Source organism: Dermacentor silvarum, chromosome 11 (assembly GCF_013339745.2).
Source record: "Dermacentor silvarum isolate Dsil-2018 chromosome 11, BIME_Dsil_1.4, whole genome shotgun sequence".
Lineage (NCBI taxonomy): Eukaryota > Metazoa > Arthropoda > Arachnida > Ixodida > Ixodidae > Dermacentor > Dermacentor silvarum.
The window spans coordinates 112,796,972-112,814,614 of NC_051164.1; the positions used below are offsets into that span (position 1 = coordinate 112,796,972).

General features: G+C 47.4%; 1 protein-coding gene across 2 annotated transcripts in view; it reads left to right on the forward strand.

The window, feature by feature from the left end:
• The window catches only part of LOC119433854 (cAMP-specific 3',5'-cyclic phosphodiesterase 4C), a 595,748-nt gene that overhangs the window by 6,753 nt on the left and 571,352 nt on the right, over positions 1 to 17,643 (forward strand). The gene's annotated exons all lie outside the window — the stretch shown is intronic.

A 17,643-nucleotide genomic window follows, 5' to 3' on the forward strand; every position in this document is an offset into this window, starting at 1 on the left:
ACGCTTAATTTAATTCACTGCCTAGACTCCTGTGTAGCCCATGTATTGCCAGAAGAATAAATCTACTTGGAGACAGTCAATAACGGCCTGCAGACTGTCTGGAAAAACTTAAGTGGGAATATGGACATATTTTGATGGGAATGATCTGTGGCACTTTCCGTACGTGTGCAATGTGAAACACCTCTACTGACCGCTTTAAAACCTAATCTAGTTAACTAGCCTCAGAAACACAAAGTCTGCCGTAATGTCGTGCAAAGGATGTACTGCAAGCTCACCTAAAGGCATTTTTTTCTTCTTTTTTTCCTCTCGTATATGGCGTCACGCATACCACACTAGTCTGTCTATTGAATGTGAGATTGAAGAAACGCTATACTGATGGGTGTGAACATCTCCAGCTCTGCCTACTGCGGTGCCGAGTTGACACAAGTGCGCAGTTACTTCTTGTGGGCAACAGTCTTTCCGCTGTTTGAGCATTTGGTGCGCATTTATGACGCTTCCACAATGGTCCAAAGAATGCGGCACTGAGGAAACTGAACTAAAACACCCTAGGCCTGATAGAGCTGCAGCTGTTAATCTAAACCAGAAAAGTTGATGTCTTCTGAAGTTTACCTGATGTTCTAAAGCGTAGCATGCCAAACTTGTCGCTAGGCCGACCTCTTCAGCTATCATTTAAATTTCTCCCTCTCTCTCTATCTATCTAGTGTTTGGGAACTTCGCCGCTCATTTAACATTTCCCTTTGTTGATTTGTTCGTGGGTGTGGTGTTACATCCGTGAAAACTAATAACAAAAACCGTTACCTGACGACTTTAAAAATCCTTACTCGCTTTGTTGCAATGGCATCGATGGAGCAGCCCGAATGAGCAATGCATTTATGTAACATATTATACATTTGGTTCGGTGCAAGATTATGACATCCGAAAGAAACACACGCAGAAGCCACGGCGTTAGCCTTCCAGTCTTGTGATTCCCAGAGGTATTTTTTGCTTAGACGGGATAGCGTGGTTTAAAGCTACTCCTGTAGCCACGAAGAATTTAAAGGCGATTGAATTCAGCTGAACAGTAGCCTTATCACAAGTTTCAAACTACTTGCTCAATATGCGTGGTTTCCATCATCTAGCTGTTTGCATATGGCAGGAGAATGTTTTAGATAAAGGCGCAGCGCCCTTTGGCTGCGTGTCATTTCCGCAGTCACTGCTTAATTGAAGGCTTTTAGAGGCTGTCGAAAACAATTCTTGTGAGAGCCCGCCGGAAAAAAATATTTGTCTGGTTTCATTAGCGACGCACAATACACTTGATGTACACCGACTGAGTCGCATTTTTTATTTTCGTTTTATTTTTAAACACCATGTCCGCTACAGAGAACAAAAACACACGTGCGTCTGTGAATAACAGCTTCAACACGCAGAATAAAAGTGAAATAATTAAAAGAAAAAAAGAAAACCGTCCGTTACTCTCTCCTTTTGCACACCTGCTTGTCGTGTTCGCTTTTACAGCTCAAGTGCGCGGGCGGTGAAAATTAATGTGAATGGGCGATCCTGAACGGAATGTTAGTGCGAAAACTCTAACCAGAAGTCGGATTCGCTATGAATTATACGAGAACACCGGGCGACATTGCCATTACGTATATATATATATATATATATATATATATATATATATATATATATATATATATATATATACCGTTATACGTCGACGCAGTCGCACTCGACGCTACAGACTGATATGACGCCGTGCCTGCAGTATCTAAAACCCCAAGGAGCGGGGTTGGCGCTACAGCGCAACGTGGCGCCCGACGGAATGACGAAGTAAATTTGGCGGCCCGCCGGCATTGACGCGCTAGGCCAACGTCGCAGACAGCAAAGAGATAACGCAAGCTGCTCGCGCGGCCGGACCGGCGCTGACTTCGGAGACGTGACGAAAGGCTGGGGGGCGGCGACATCGACAACACAGACTAACTTTTTGTGGCCAGTTTCGGTTTCAAGGAGCCTGCCAAGGGGAACTAATTGTTCGCGTAGCTCCCACATGAACTCCGCTATTCAAAATTTGATCGTTGGGATAGGTAGTGTCGAGGACGGGCCCCAAAGTACTCATTTGCTCTAGCCACCTATTGTTGATAATTAGAAAGTTAATTATCGTAACTTCGCTAATTGCGCACGTAAGTGCGGAAATTGCTCTGTATCTAGAGGCCGCCAATCCGTACACTCGAATGGTAAACATAACGTGACCAAGATTTATATTTTTCTAATTTTAAAAATTTGGTGCAGCTAAAAAAAAAAAGACCCTGTAGACTGGAGACATGGCCACTGCGGAACGACAGACAGATCAGGACAGTGCCCACAACAGACGTCGGCGCTAAAGTTAGCCTGCGGTCTACGTGTCTGTGAGATAGGCGGCGGGCAATTGATGCCTGCAGCCTGAGATTTCTGCGCGTCGTTTAGCGTTTCACTACTCATATTTCCCCGTCTCTTTGTCTGCGTATAGGTTTTCAGCCGACGTGCACTGTGCGAGTGCGTGCGTGTGTTCGTGTGCGTTTTAGGGGCGAAGCTCCTTAGGGTCGAGCCTTGTCACTCGTCGCGCCGTCGTAGCCACGCTAGTACTCGCCGCTCCCGCTAGAGGCGCAGCTGTGCTCTCTTTCTCTCTCGTTCCCGACGCGCTCTCTCTCTCTCTCTCTCTCGTCCGTAGCTAGTTGCGCTGCGGTGCACAAGCACCGTTACTAGATTGTGCACAAGGGCGTTCGTTCCCGACGCGCGCGTTCTCTTTCTCTCATCCGTAGCTAGGGGCGCTGCGGTGCACAAGGGCGTTCATTCCCGACGCGCGCGCTCTCTCTCTCGTCCGTAGCTAGGGGCGCTGTGGTGCACAAGAGCGTAAAACCCCTCAATAGAAGAGTAGCGCCATCTCCTTCCTCTCTCCTCCTCCTGCGCCGGCGTTCACTCTCTCTTGTGTCGACGGTGGCTTCCCCTACGCGGTGCTGAACTAGCAGACGCTCTCCGAATCAAACGCTGTGGCTACGTGTCGCTCGCGCTCTTGAACTCGTATTTTGATCGGAATTTTTCGCGTTATATTATGACTGGCTGCCGAAACAACGAGAGGACGCATAAATGCCGTTGCGCTTAGATGGCTGTACCATTAGCGGTGATACAGTGAGCCTAAAGCCTCTAAGTCGGGATTTAACTGAGCCATGCCACGCGCGACCTCGGCGTTGGTTGACCTAGCGCCGTCATCTCCGCGTTTCAGTAGCTCCAGTCCCTCGTTGGCCAGCGGCTAACGTGCACAGCGGGCCTCTAACAATGAGTACGCTGCGGGAGTCAATCATCCATCAGCTGTATGTATGCAGTTGTCTTACAGGTTTCACTGACTAGTGAGCTACCGATCATTCGGCGGAAGCGGTCCGTCGATAATGAGGCTAGTGGCTTCGCTCGCCTGCAGGAAGCCTTACACTACTCAACACATTTTTTTTCTTTTTTTCCTCGATGATCTAGGACGATAGCGACAAGTTTTAGCGACAAGAACATTTATCTTCGCCGACCACAGAGTTGAGTTCTTGCTGAAGGCGCAAAGTCGCCCTAATAGCCCTAATAAGTTCGTCTTTCCGCAGGTAAGCGCCCATTTTTCCCTACGTACCGTCACCGCTTCGTAACATACTGCGATACACTCAAAACGTGCCGTTCGCATACATGCAGGCCACACAGACACAACGCCATGGATTGTATAACCGAGTCAACAAAAACCACGTGCCTTTGAAGACATGATGAAATCCGGCCACGAAAGTTGCAAATGCAGCGCGAACAGTGCGGCACTTAGGAGGGAGAAAAACTAACGAAGCCTCACACAGCAAGTGGCAGCATGTGAGATTAGGGATCATTGAAGAATCGCTCGCTTGCCTCACACAGCCGGGACCATTGTGTTCGGTTGAAATCAGCCCGGCTGATTCTTTGAAGCCAGACCTTCCTCTGCGCCGCGTCTCGCTTCGCAGATGGAATCCGGAAGAGTCGCTTGCCGTCTGTTTCGCGTGTTCTGCACCCGAATGCCGAGCAACATGGCATCGCGAACACTACGTCCTTAAAAGCGCAAAGGAGGCGCGATGCGTGGTGCCTCCATACACCGCTCGCAATGGTCTGGCACCGCGATGGCGGCGGGAGCAAAAAACAAGCAAGAAAAAAAGCGCGCGAGAGCACGTGACAGCATTCGGCCAATCGGAGGGCCGAGTGCCGAGAGAACGGGCAGGAGAGGAGGAAAGCGGCGATCTTCAAAACATGGCGCTACTTTTTTTTATTCAGGGGTTTTACAAGAGGCGTTCGTTCCCGACGCGCGCTCTCTTTCTCTCTCGTCCGTAGCTCTGGTAGAGTGTACTAGAATATGGTCGAGTGGGACGAGCGGCCGGGGCGGCGCATGCTTTGCAGTGAGGCCCCCGACGTGGAAAAATACTGGGGCGGCGCTGCGGTCGAAGTGGATTGGGCCGAATCAAGGTCGCGCCGTTGGAAACTGCTGGCGATACTGCTCGGCAGGGTCATTCGTACTACTTCGCGCGCTGGTATTTGCGGTCAGACCGATCAAATGGGGTTCATAATTGCATATGCCATGTATTTATGCCTTAAGAATAAATTGCTTTTCTTTCTCTTATTTATTTTTTTATTATTTTCTAATGCCGCTCGGTGATTGCGCGTGCATTGCGGCCGCAGTGTCGGCTTTCATTCTACTCTGTTATTGTACGGTTCCCTTTGGAAAAAAATATTTTTCTCGTTCTTCAAGCAGCATGTATCTCTCGTGTGTATTGTTGCGCATATAGTTTTCCATCAGTAGGTCTCGTGAAACGCAGACGGAGAAACACATGTAACCTTCCTGCTTGCCGCTTGAAACAAGTAAAGCATATCTGCCCCATCCGGCGCCTTGCACTCAGATTTACGGGAAGCATTGTTATAGATAAAAAAGAGTAAACTGCAGCGCAACATTCCATTCAAGTTTCCGCCTCCCTCGCGTAACAGAGTGCGGAGTAATAGGTACGGGGTCATTTATTGCGGTAGGACCTCGAGCGCCGAAAACAGTTTTTGTTAGTCATTCTGTATGCTCATCTTTGACCATATAAGCCGTACGCGGAAATTGTTTCCCCTGTCAATACTTCAAAAAAAAAAAAAGAAAAGAAAGAGAAGGAAAGAAACAAAGTGGAGTAAACAGAATGCGGAGTGATTGGTACGGGGTTATTTATTGCAGTCGGACCTCGAGCGCCGAAAATGGTTTTAGTTATAGCCATTCTATATACTAACCTTTGGCCGTAAGCCGTACATGGAATTTTTTTCCAGTCGATACTTCAAAAAAGAAAAAAAAAAAGAAAGCCTGCGCGGTAGCCTCATTAGTGCCTATATCGTGGATACGGCGTTGCGCTGCTAAACTGGAGCTCGCGGGTTCAATCCAGGTCGCGGAATTCGATGGAAACGTAATGGAAAGAGACTCGTGCACTTTTATTTAGGTGCACGTTAAAGAACCCCAGGTGGCAAAAACTAAACCGGGTGCCTCATAATCATATCGTGGTTTTGCCACGTAAAACCGAAGAATTTGCTTATATTAAAAAAAAAGAAAAAGAAAAAAGCAAGTGACTGCGTTCTTCGGCTTATTTCAGGGGGTGTAAACAACATAAAATATTCTCGAGTCTTATTTCCGAGAAAAACGTGTTACGCTTATCCTATATTTCATGCATAAATGTAATGCCGTCCCCAAATGTATGACCGCTCAACTCTGCAGCTTGTATATTATAAACGGCTGCGTTCAGTTATATATATATATATATATATCGTAAATATACATTTCTATGTACCCTTTGATTTAATTACCTAGAAATACATTGGTCATTCTTGGCGCCACGCAGTTAATAAACCTGATTTATTTCGCGCTAACATTGTTTTCTTCGATCATTGTCCCTGATCAATATCCACCAAGAAGAAGCGCGTGTAAAATGACACGATATCAATAATAAAGTTTTCTTACGTAGCCTTCATGGTGCGGAGATACCATTTACTTTTAGAGGACAGTGGTAAAAACAGCAGTTCACCTGGCTAAACTACATTTGGCACCGGCCGTCAAGAGTCATGGGTGCACCGAAGCAACTAAACCATTAAAAAAAATGTACTGCACAGAGGTTCTGCGAGAAAAACTGGGCGTCCGCCAGCGTCCGCGTAGCGAACGCGCGCTCGCTAGCAGACGACGCGCTTGACAACGACAGCAAAATTGAAGACGTTGCGTTGTATAATCTATGCCTCAAATATATATGTTTGGCAAAATGGGGTAAACATATATTTGCAGTTGAAATAAAGCGCTAGTTTAAGAGCGTACTATGCGCAATCGGCCTCGGCGCCCGCAGCGAAAATACGTTGAATATGCCGCGGAGCGCGTCTCCGCCCCAATCCAGTTCGCTCGCATCGCCCTCGCACTATTTTTCCACACGCGGCGCCTCAGCGGCAGAGCGCCGTTCGGCCCACTCGACCATTGTCTAGTACAAGCTCTGGTTTACCCGAATGCGTTCGTTTCTCTTTCTTGTTCCCGACGCGCGCTCTCTCTGTCTCTCGTCCGTAGCTAGGGGCGCTGCGGTGCACCAATCGAATACGCTGTCCGCTGTCCACCACCTGTGTACTGCGGCTTTAGCCGCCCACGAGGCCCTCGTCCAACACGGCTAACATCATCATTCCACGGCCGCGGATCCAATAATTGAACCTGTGTTCCTTTCCGCCGCCGTCTCTTACACGCGGCCTTCAGCCCCGTTAGCTTCGGCTTCTTCTGCTTCTTACGGCCTTACCCCCCTACTCCTTTCCTCTTCGCCCTACTCTTTTACTCCCATTACCCCCAACCTGTGCAGTACTGTTGAGGTGACCTCCCAGCGAGAGACAGTTACGGTACTGCGCTTTTATCTTCTTTTCTTATTTTTAAAAGCCACTTACTACTGCACAAGAGCGTTCGTTCCCGACGCGCGCTCTCTTTCTCTCTCGTCCGTAGCTCTGGTTTACCCGAAAGATCACCCGGTGCTTCGCCCACTCATCATCATTCACTTCGTGGATATGCGGTGATTTTTTTAAGGTGCGCGCGAATGCGTGTGTGTGTTTGTGTGTCGAGCGGCCAGATCGCGTTATTCGACGCATTCTTTTTCCTCAAGGCAGCAGCAGTTCTATGTCGTATAGCTCTGAATGACGTCCCGGCCGCGCTCCCAGAATTAGAAGCTAAACAGTGTAGTTGCCTGTGGGAGAAAACCTCATGGCGCGCAAGTGCGCCTATGATTTATTAATTGATGTTTAGAGAGAAACCGTTGCACGACAATTTGATGTAGCCACCGCTTGACGTACCATCACGGTAAACTTAAACACGAGCAGGAAACAACTGTTCAGAACGTTTGTTACGCATAATAAATGAAAGCGTGACGTGTAATCGCTGTGCAGCCGGTTTCTAAACGCGGAGTATAGTGTCGGGTGTTCGATGCGAAGTTTGAATTAAGCCACTTTTACAAATGCGGGGTAAAGCTAAGGTAATGTTCGCGTTTGAATTTATGCTGATAGTACGCATGGAACGCAAAGCTCTCGGCATGTCTGTTTTCGCGCTTTCCGAAATGCTGCCTTGTGCGAGATTGTAAACCTCGGTCGTATGAATTTGCTAAACCGTCAACGATACGTATTAATTTATAAAACGGCATCGGTTTCCAATAAGTGTTCCACTCTCGTTATAACGTAACGTACCGACAAGTACTCAATATTTAAGCAAATGACAAAACTGTATTCTTCCGTCTGCAGGATAAGCTCAAGTGTCAATGACGGAGTGCCGTGATTTCATAATTGCGGTAGCGGAGCATTTGTGTTTGCGTATTCTACCGCTGTCGTTGTAAAGACCGAAGCTCGTGGTCCGTCTTTTATTTTCTCCTTTTTCCCCTCTTTCAGCGTTGCATATGACTCATGGCTTGCTGTAGACAACAACGATGCCATCAATTTTCTAGCTCGAAGAGAACGCTATTGTTTTTAACAGCGAAGCCTTGCTCACGTTCAGATTCTCACAGATGCAACGTCTAATGAAAATCTAAAGCGCAAGCATGCTGTTCATTGGGCGCTTCTGTCGTACAAATTTTGACGTTTGAGTATTTGTAACTGGCTCCATCTAAAGTGTTAAATCACTTTTTCATCTTTTAGCTTTCGACGCGGTTGCAAGTACTGTTGTCCACATGCGCATTCGAGTTCTGGCGCACTCAATCAACTCTTCTAATCATCTCTCTTCGACTGAATTTATTTTATTTCCATACACTATTGATGAGCATACCGTTACCATGTGATCTTTTCATTTCAGTTTGGTGAGCATCTTTCTTTGGTGAAAAATCTGCGTGCTTTTAAATCTGTTATCGACTTAAACAAGCTGACGTGGACGCCCTACCTTATTGCCATATTACGCCATGTTAAATCTCACTTGATTAATGCTTGCGCAGAAGGTCTTAAATGTAGTCCTCTTCCGCTTTACAAAGACGAAAGACTTATGTCTCACACGGGGACCTCAGTCCAGCGTGACTCGCCTTCATGTTCCCGCTCTTCCGTTCCCCGTGTAGCAAACCGTATATGCTGTCTGGTTGAACTCCATTCCTAGCGTTTTCCTCGTGTATATTCATTTATTTTTCTATAAATTGTACTGTCGCGAGCGTGCAGTGCGCATGCATGAACCATCAATAAGAGAGAGGGCTGCCCGTTACACTATGCCTGACCATCATAGTCCATGCCCACTGCCTCTCCCAGCGATCTGCAATTATATACCGTTTCTGCTTACGTATGGCTTCGATACATGAAATCCACTGAACTATAAGAAAACTCGCTCGCAGACCCTTGCTATAGTTATGCGGCAGTCGTCATCGGTCAGCACTATACCTGCGCAGATTCTCCGAATCGTGCATGTTGAACGGGTATTGAGGCTCCTGCATGCTCTCTAGTTTCGGATGTCAAATGTCGTGGAACGTCGCGCTCGATTTGCATGCCGCTCCGTCTCACGGTATCGTATTTCCTTTCGTTCCCGCCTTTTCTCGCAGGGAGCTTGGGAATAGTGCGACGAACGACCGCTGAAGTCCCTCGAAAACTCGTGAGATTTGTAGCGGAAAGCGCCGCTATAAGCCGGAATGCGCGCTGAACTAACTCGGCGTGCCGTTGCTTTCGTAAAGTGTTGCGACTGCGGCGGAGAATACGTTTGTGGAACTGTATCGCGCTGAAAGCTTGCGCTGCTGTGAACGGTGCAGGGCACTCGGTTGATGTATTCGCCGCATTTGCAGACGGCAGCTTTCTCAGGTTCGTGATGGGTGTATACTGCCGAGCACGAACTTTCTTGCAGTTTTCTGAACGAGGGGGTTGCGGTAGACGGTACGGTCTTCTGCTCTCTCCCGGTTGCCATGGAGATGGTAAAAAGTGGGTTGGAAAGCTCTTCACTTGCGCGAGTGAATGCAGTTTTTTTTTTTCTTTTTTTTTGTTAGTATAGTCCTTGTGGCTTGTATAGTTACGACTTACGCCTACAGTTAGTATAGTAGTCGTTATATTTATCATAGTCTGAAGTACTGCATCTTTGACCAATGGAACTTTACGTTTCGGTCCATTTCGGCATAAATAAAAGCTTTCAAGAACTTACGAATGTGTAATGGCTCCGGAATGATCTGAGGCAGCTTGCACGAACATTTACGAATTTTAAGAACGCGTTCTTAAACGCGTTCTGTTGTCTGTATTTCGTATGATCCCCGTACGTCGCAGCCCGATGCTAAGGCATCTCATTGGACTGCAACAATTAATATTTGCTCTTTCGTCATGACTGATCGTCAAGCGCTCGCTCCGGGCGAAGTCTCCGAGCCTGAAACAATGGTAGCTGAAGAACAGCATCTACGCTGTTCATTAAAAGCGCACGCGCAGATGTCGCTGGCCGAGTTAGTATGCATTACACAAGACTTTGCACAATAACTGTTGTGAAATGCAGTAGTGGGATAGTTTGCCATCTCTTACGTCGCGTGTCAAGTATTGTCATAGAAACTAACCAACCGTGGTCGAACAAGGGATCTCTTGGGCTGGAGCTTTCCGCAACTGCTGACCAGCAACTGTACAACAACTGTGCAGTTGCTGGCCTAATAAAATCGAGTCGCCCTCTCGAATTGTTCGTTCCAACTTGGGACATCCCGTTTTCAAGCATTCTTGTCTCGTTTGGAAGAATAGTGGTGGAGGCGTTGTTACTGCCTTTATATTACTGCTGTGGGTTATAAGCGCGAAGAATAACGGGTCCCGGAGGGACTCGATTTTAATGCGGTTAGCATTCTTATCTTACTTGTTGGGCTGCTGAGCACGAGGTCGCGGTATCGAATCCCGGCCACGGCGGCCGCATTTCGATGAGTGCGAAATGCGAAAACACCCGTGTACTTAGATTTAGGTGCACGTTAAAGAACCCCAGGTGGCCCAAATTTCCGGAGTCCCCCACTATACGGCGTGCCTCGTAATCAGATCGTGGTTTTGGCACGTAAAACCCCATAATTTTTCATTCTTAGCATACTTCAGCCGCTTTGTCTCTGTCTGTCTATTTACCTATTTACGTCGCTCTTTACCTTAAAACGTCCTTTCGAAAATTTCAACTGCTCTGTGGTTTCGAAGCCGTGTCACACGGTTTTCTTGAGCACAAAATAACTGCCCGACGCTTTAGATAGCGCTGCGCCACGAATGCCCGGGGGCAGCGAAGGATTAACTCTCAGCGTTAGCACGCACCGCCACGCTACCGGTGCAAGTTCGGAGGCCACGCAAAAGGAGGGGGACTTCGCGGGCGCGCCGCCAGATGACGTAGCGCGTCCAGGGGGGAGGGCGAGAGAGAAGCCCGGCCACAGTAGGCGGCTCAAACACGACGCTTTTCGGTGGTGGCCAGATACCGCGTGTCGCTACATTCCTTGAATGCTAATCGCGTCATCGTCGACAATCATTCTGAGCTGGTTTCTGCCGGAATGCTTTTCTTTCTACTACCGTGTGAAAAACAAGCAGCGGTTACCATATATCTAAATTGCTGGTTCTTCCTGCGTTGCATTCACTTCAACAAAAGGCGTACACAATCAGTCGAACATGTTCTGAGGTCTTTTGCGTGGCCCATCCTTGAAAGTCTACGGCGTTTTCTGTTTTTTTTTTCTTTTTTCTTTTAGATGCGCATGAAGCGCAGTGAAAGAAATTAATAACGTCGAGTGCTCTGTCTCGACCGATTTATTCGCGTCTTGCGTGGCTGTCAGCGGTGGGCTTTTATAATAGATCTCTCAGGAACGGGTGCCGGCTCTATTCGCTTAAATCATTCGCTTAGACCACTAGACGATACAGAGCGCTGTCGCTTACTCAAACAGCACACAGCACAATATGGCCAACAGAATCGGCATACTAGGAAAAGCGATTGTGCTCGAGAACTCTCACTTTGTCATTGAAAACAAAGAGCGTAGGATCGATGTTGACTATAGTTTGTGTGGGTGGACGAGAAGTTTCGAATAAAAAAAAATTTTTTTCGGGGTGAGTTCCAGGCGAGCAGCCTTGTTTGGTGATGGATTTTTCGCAGAATTTTGTCGTCTTGCTTCGGTCTTTACCAAGGTAAAAATTTTTGTCTTTTATGGTGTGCGGATTTGATTTTTTGAGGCGGAGTGTTGGTATAGCCGTATAAATAACGCTCACTGTATTTATCTTTATGGTCTGTAGCTAGAGTGAGAAAAAGAATATAATAGTGCTCTCACTGAATCTTTAATCAGTCTCTTCGTGCTATCCTTAGAGGGTACCTTTGATCTTTATTTTTAAGGAAAAGGGCGCGTATTCCGTAAGCGGTGCCCATTTGAGTTGTACTTTTGGCATTCGCTTTTTTATTACTTTTTTTTCGTGTCGTCATCTCTTATTTTTTTTCTATCGTTTGTGTTGTCAACAGCTTCCTTTCTCAGACCATCCATCGATTCGCTCAAAGTTCATTGATGATATTAAAGCGGCTCACGCCCAGACCTTTTGGGGCCAGTTCTGGTTCCCATCGCCATATAAATCAAATCAGCGAACAGACGACGCTTGCGCCGCCTCTGAACATGGCAGTGGGCGATGGATGATCTATGCGCGAATACGCTGCTTCATGTGGGCTCATCTAGCTATTCTTTTTGCTCTTGATTATTTTTACTACCAGGGACACCCGTCGTTGAATGCATTTCGCATTTTGATCCTTTGAGCACGCGTTGGAAAAAAAATTGTTGACAAGTTTTTGTGAAAGAAGAATCTGTTCATATCCACGTACTTGCTATTGAGGCCAAAGCAGACTGCATAGTTCAAGTTTACGAGACACCGCGTTGTCGATGATGACGCGTTTTGAATGCAATAGGGAACAACATGGACCTGCCAAGCAAGAATCGGCAGCAGCTACGATTTTCCAAACTTTTCGTTTGATCCCTATAGTCGGCGGGTAAACTTTTGCAGCAGTAAAACAATAACAATGCTGGAATAGACAGGCTTGCAAATAATAATAATAATAATAATAATAATAATAATAATAATAATAATAATAATAATAATAATAATAATAATAATAATAATAATAATAACAACACTCAGGATATTCCGTCTTGCTACTCAGCACGAGGCTGTGGGTTCATTTCTCGGCGTCGGCGGCCGTAATTTCGTGGGGGTGAAATTAAACGAAACGATCGTGCGCTTACATTTAAGTGCACGTTAAAGTACTCCAGGTGGCCGAAATTAATCCGGAGCAGTCCTCTAGAGCGTCCCTCATATTCGCGGTGTTGCTTTGGGACGCTAAACCTCGCGATTCAATTAATCACTCAATCAGTCAATCAGAACTGCTGCAACGAATCACGCCGCTAGCAGCTCGCCTGCATCGTTTCTTTTTTGTGTGTGTGGCGTGATTCGGCGGCACTGAGCTACGTCATGTTCATCCGCTGACTGAGTCGGCAATTCGTTCCGTCGTGTGAATCCCGTGCTACGTGAGCGGGCGTAGGGGTGGGTAAGCGGGTGCAGTACACGGCTTGTCTTAATCTTTACTGCGATAGCTGCTAAGTGTATTTCAGGCAGACTTCTTGGCTCGAACCCCGCAGCTATAATTCTATTACTCATCACCAGTGTTTCCTCGGCACAAGTAGTCGCCAGAACCTGCGCAAGTTTCGATCTCGTACGTGTTCGTGGTGTGAACCGTCGTTGCCGTTTCCTGGTCGTCGTTCCTGCCGTCGTGGCTCTCGTGTCGTCGTTGTTATCGTCGTACCTGTGGTAGCGTCGTTGTTGCTGGCCAGGTCTCGCTATTTAGGTAGCGCTTGAATCTTTTTCTCTTGGGTGACCTTCTATTTTTTTCCGTACAAGGAATATTCGTAGCCCACAAGATCAAATGCAGGTGTTATTGCCGTTTGTTTCTTGTCGGGGCAGTTGCAAGGTGAAGTTGCGTGGACGTGATTCGATAGGTCAACCGTGATGATTCGAATGCCTTGCTGAATCCTAGAAATAACATGGAAACCGCATTCACTTGTGCTTCTCGTTTTATTATCGTCTCTAACTTAGGCTGGTAGCTCCGAATTTCAGTCGCTCTAGTTCTGACCGAAAGTTAAAAGAAAAAAAAATCCCATCTTTCGTTCAAAAGTCGTTTGCTCTAGGAGGAAATTGTGGCCGTCATGATACTAGCGATTACACGCTTAATCTTTTATAGCCTCTCTTTCGCTAGCAGTCCGAAGTAAATGATTTCTTATGCGTGGTAGCCGTAGCATTTAAAACCGCGATGCATAGCTGTCCGCCGATCGGCAGGCCATAGCGAATGATTTGACGAGAATGGCGGTCGTAACATTTCGGTCGCAATTGTAAGCTGACCGAAGCTTTAAGCAGATGGGCCGCCCTAATAGCGTCATGCGCCGTCATTTGTGGCTTTCCCATCGAGTATTGCGGCTGGTACTGCTGAAAACGGCAATGCAATGTTGCTTAAACAACGTTCAGCCGATCCATCTATGCGTATTCCTATTACGTGCTGCACTATCGGTTAGTCGACGTCAAACGCTATTGTTAAAAGATTCATAATTTTCTTCAGAAAGCGCCGTTTACGTAGAAATCGCAAACTGTCTTGTCGCGAAGTGACACAAGCCCACGGACAACTAATTTTCAGAAAATGACTTCATTACTTAGCCCTTCCCACGTATGTCTCCTTTTCTTGTGCCGCGAGGTACGAGCATGAATGGTGTTTTTCGTTTGCCACTGATGACAGCCGAAATTGAGATGCGAGCAGTGCGACTCCATATTATGAAATCTATCGTGAAAACTGCAATGCGTAGTGCATTTCATGCTATTTAAGAGCAAGAGAACATCGTCTCCTTAAGCCGTCGAAGTAATAACTATTAGCCAGAACGTTATAGATGCGACAGTTTGACATATACTCGCGCACGTCTTGGCATTTTCTTTCATACCGATCGTCTCGTCCGACGGCCGTCAATGTCGCTTACCCAGATATCCGTGAGGTTAGTGTCCCGAAAAGACCAAAGCAATAGGCGAGCCAGACACGAAATCGCTGCCTGTAATGTCCTTCAGAAGGCGCATCTTGAGCCACGCAGACGGCCTCTCGGCTCTCGAAAAAATGCGGTTAGAGATGTGTATAATACAGTATTCGTTCCTAAATGAATGCACCATGCGGGGACGTAATATCACTTTATAATTTTTTTCTTTGCTGTCGTTCTTTATTCTTTGTCGTGGTTTTACTCTGTTTTACTCTACTCTTAGTCAATTGTCATCTAGGCCTTCGTTTCCTCTTTCCTTCTCATTTTCCTGTCTTCAATTTCTGTTTTTATTCCCTTCTTCCTGAAGAGCAGGCAGATGTTGTGACCTTGATGGTGGTAATTGCCCTTGCTCCTTTCCTTCTTTTCTTTTTCTGTCTGCTTGTATGTTTCTTTGTTTCCAAATCAAATCTACTAGTAATAATGGTAATAATCCTCACTTTAAGTGACCATCTGTCGTAAGTTAAGATTTGCTAGCCATGCATTTGAAAATATATTTGTGCTGTCTATGTTTTCGCCATAAGATTTTCGGTGACGAAAGAAACATTCAGACAGACTATATCCGTGATCCCGAATTCCACGAAAGGCTCTTTCCAGCCCTTGTGACTGCTTAGATGCGAGGTGCAGGACATGCGAAGCGAAGCGGAAGGTGTCAGCTTTGAGAATTTGTGGACAGACGCCGAAGCTGGCGCTGGAACAGCATATTCTAGTCAAGGCTTTCAAAGAGAGAGAGAGAGAGAAATAAAGGGAGAGTGGGGCATCGTTACTCCCACTTGCGTCTTGGAAGCGTCTTCAGTCGTGGGTGGCCTTCTCCGAAGACTTGGTTTTGATGGGCTTCGGGAAAGGATGACGAGTAGGTTCTCTTTTGTCAGTCTCTGTCCAGACTCTGCTGGAACTCATGGATATTCTGCACACGCAGCGATGAAGGTAGTACACCTTCTCCGAGCCTGCCCGCACCGACACAGTGCCGAGAAACTAGTGATGGGCGTTGTGCTATCTTGAAATACTGGGCAATAGTCCGCTATCATAACAGAAAGTTCTAGTACAATGCTCCCAATGTAATTCCGCGCATGGGATATGTGTGCGCTGCTCAAGTTCTTGAGGTCTACGGATCTACATGCCTGACTTTGAGAACGCTGCTTACTTATGCTGAATTGTATACCTCGGGGTTTATGTCGTTTGTGCATCTATACCCTCTCTCTTTTTATCCCTTTCCCTCTGTGCATGGTAACCAACCACAACTACGTCTGGTCAACCCCTTATTGTCTTTCTATACATTATTCCCTCCTCCTTCGTGCTTTTCAGTCTATGCTGACTTCTGCGACTGCCTTCTACTGCGTGGCGCAGTCCGACAGCGTGCAGGAATTCATTGAGTGCTCCCTTCCTCTGTATATTTCTCTCATCTGTATGTTTCCCGGTTGCCTCCTCCAGCGTAGGGGCGTCACGTATACAATTTTCTGGTTGGACGTCCCTTCATGCTCTTTCGGGATGAGTTAAGGAATCATGCCTGTCCCCCAAAGCATCGCGGTGGTCCGCTGAGCCTTCTCTATCCTGTAAGCTTACAAATGCTGCTCATTTCATACGTCCGTGCACATCGACTGCGACTATGGCCACACCAGACATTCTCTTCGTAAACGTATTCAGAAATTCACGTTTTAAAATCATACCTATCTCTTTTTCTTCGCAAGACTTTCACTCTTACACTTTTACACGCTGTTCCGCAAGTTCGCGCCAACGTGGCGTGAATCAACGCTGTCGCGCAGTCCCTCATCCCCACCTCCACCCCGCCGTACCCCCGCGCTCTTGTCAGCCATGTCACGGGACATGTGTCGGCACGAACAGGCTTCCTGAGACGTAATCGATATGCCCATGTTTCGGCGTGGCCGCGCAAGTGCGTGTGTTGCCCGCGTACCCGCCTCTACGCATGCCTCTCGAGACACGTTTACGACTCGGACTTGCTCTTTCCTCGCTCACTCCGCCTCGGTGTTTTGCGGCGTCCGTCGGTGAAAAAGACAGGGTCACCACCACTGCGCGCGAGGTACGTGAGCAGGGAGCGTCCCCGCATAACGCATATAGCGAGCCACGCACGGACGCTCCCAGCTCACGTCGGCAGCGGCATCAACGACAAGCGAGAGTGTCCAACAACAACAGCAAAAAGAGAAATATGGCAACAACCGGCCGTCAGCTAGACTTGCTTCTTGCTGTTAACTTCAGAGGTCACGGCATATAGAATACAAAGCGACTTGGGCAGCTACACCGCGTGCAAGCGCGTACTCTGCATGGGCGTCTGCTATCCATCGTGAGTCGCCGCCGAATGCTTCCGTGTATGCGCCTCGCAAGGTATACAGCGCATTGCCCATGCTGTGGACGATCTTTTTTATTGCGCGCGCAACATTACAGCAGCACCAATAGGCCGGTAGACGTCATTTATAACAACATTACGCAACGGCGACAGGTGACCGACAAACACGTTCTCATTTTTGGGCTGCTTCAGTGTCTAGAATGTCAAGCGAGCTTCCGTGCGCGCAAGGAGCTTGACGTCAGTAATTGAGCGCGTGCGTCGCAATGCTTGCATGCTTATGAACCGGGAAAGCAGACGTTCTGTCCGTGTTGTGGTGACGTCAGCTAGGTTTCAGTGGACAAGTGTGTTGCGCGGAGCAGCGTAGAGCCACGAACGCGCAATTTGTAGTCGGCACTTATGTAACAACTAATCCATTCAATGTCACGCAGCGAGATCTTAAAGCGAAATGCGAGCAACCATGGACACTGTATGCAGGGGCGCACGATTCGACAACCAGTGTTACGTGCACCTCAATAGACCTCCTTAAAGCTTCAGTGTTAACAGTAGCCGAATGCTACGAGGTAAGCCAATATGTGTCCGTGAAATGGAAGCTTTCCAGATTAGGCTAAACTAGTCTTGAACCCGGGGTCGTCGCCTTACCGAAGTATTGTTCACTTTACCAGCTTAAGCTACCGTGAGGCTAGCAGATGTCCATCGCGACGCCGTAATAACTCGCACTTTGTGTTGTTCAAATACTTTGAAGAATCTCGGTGTGATAACGTGGCGCGTTACAACGTTGCCACAAGTGTCAAGATGCGCCGATAGTTTTGTCATGCCAAGCGTCGTGAATACCTCACA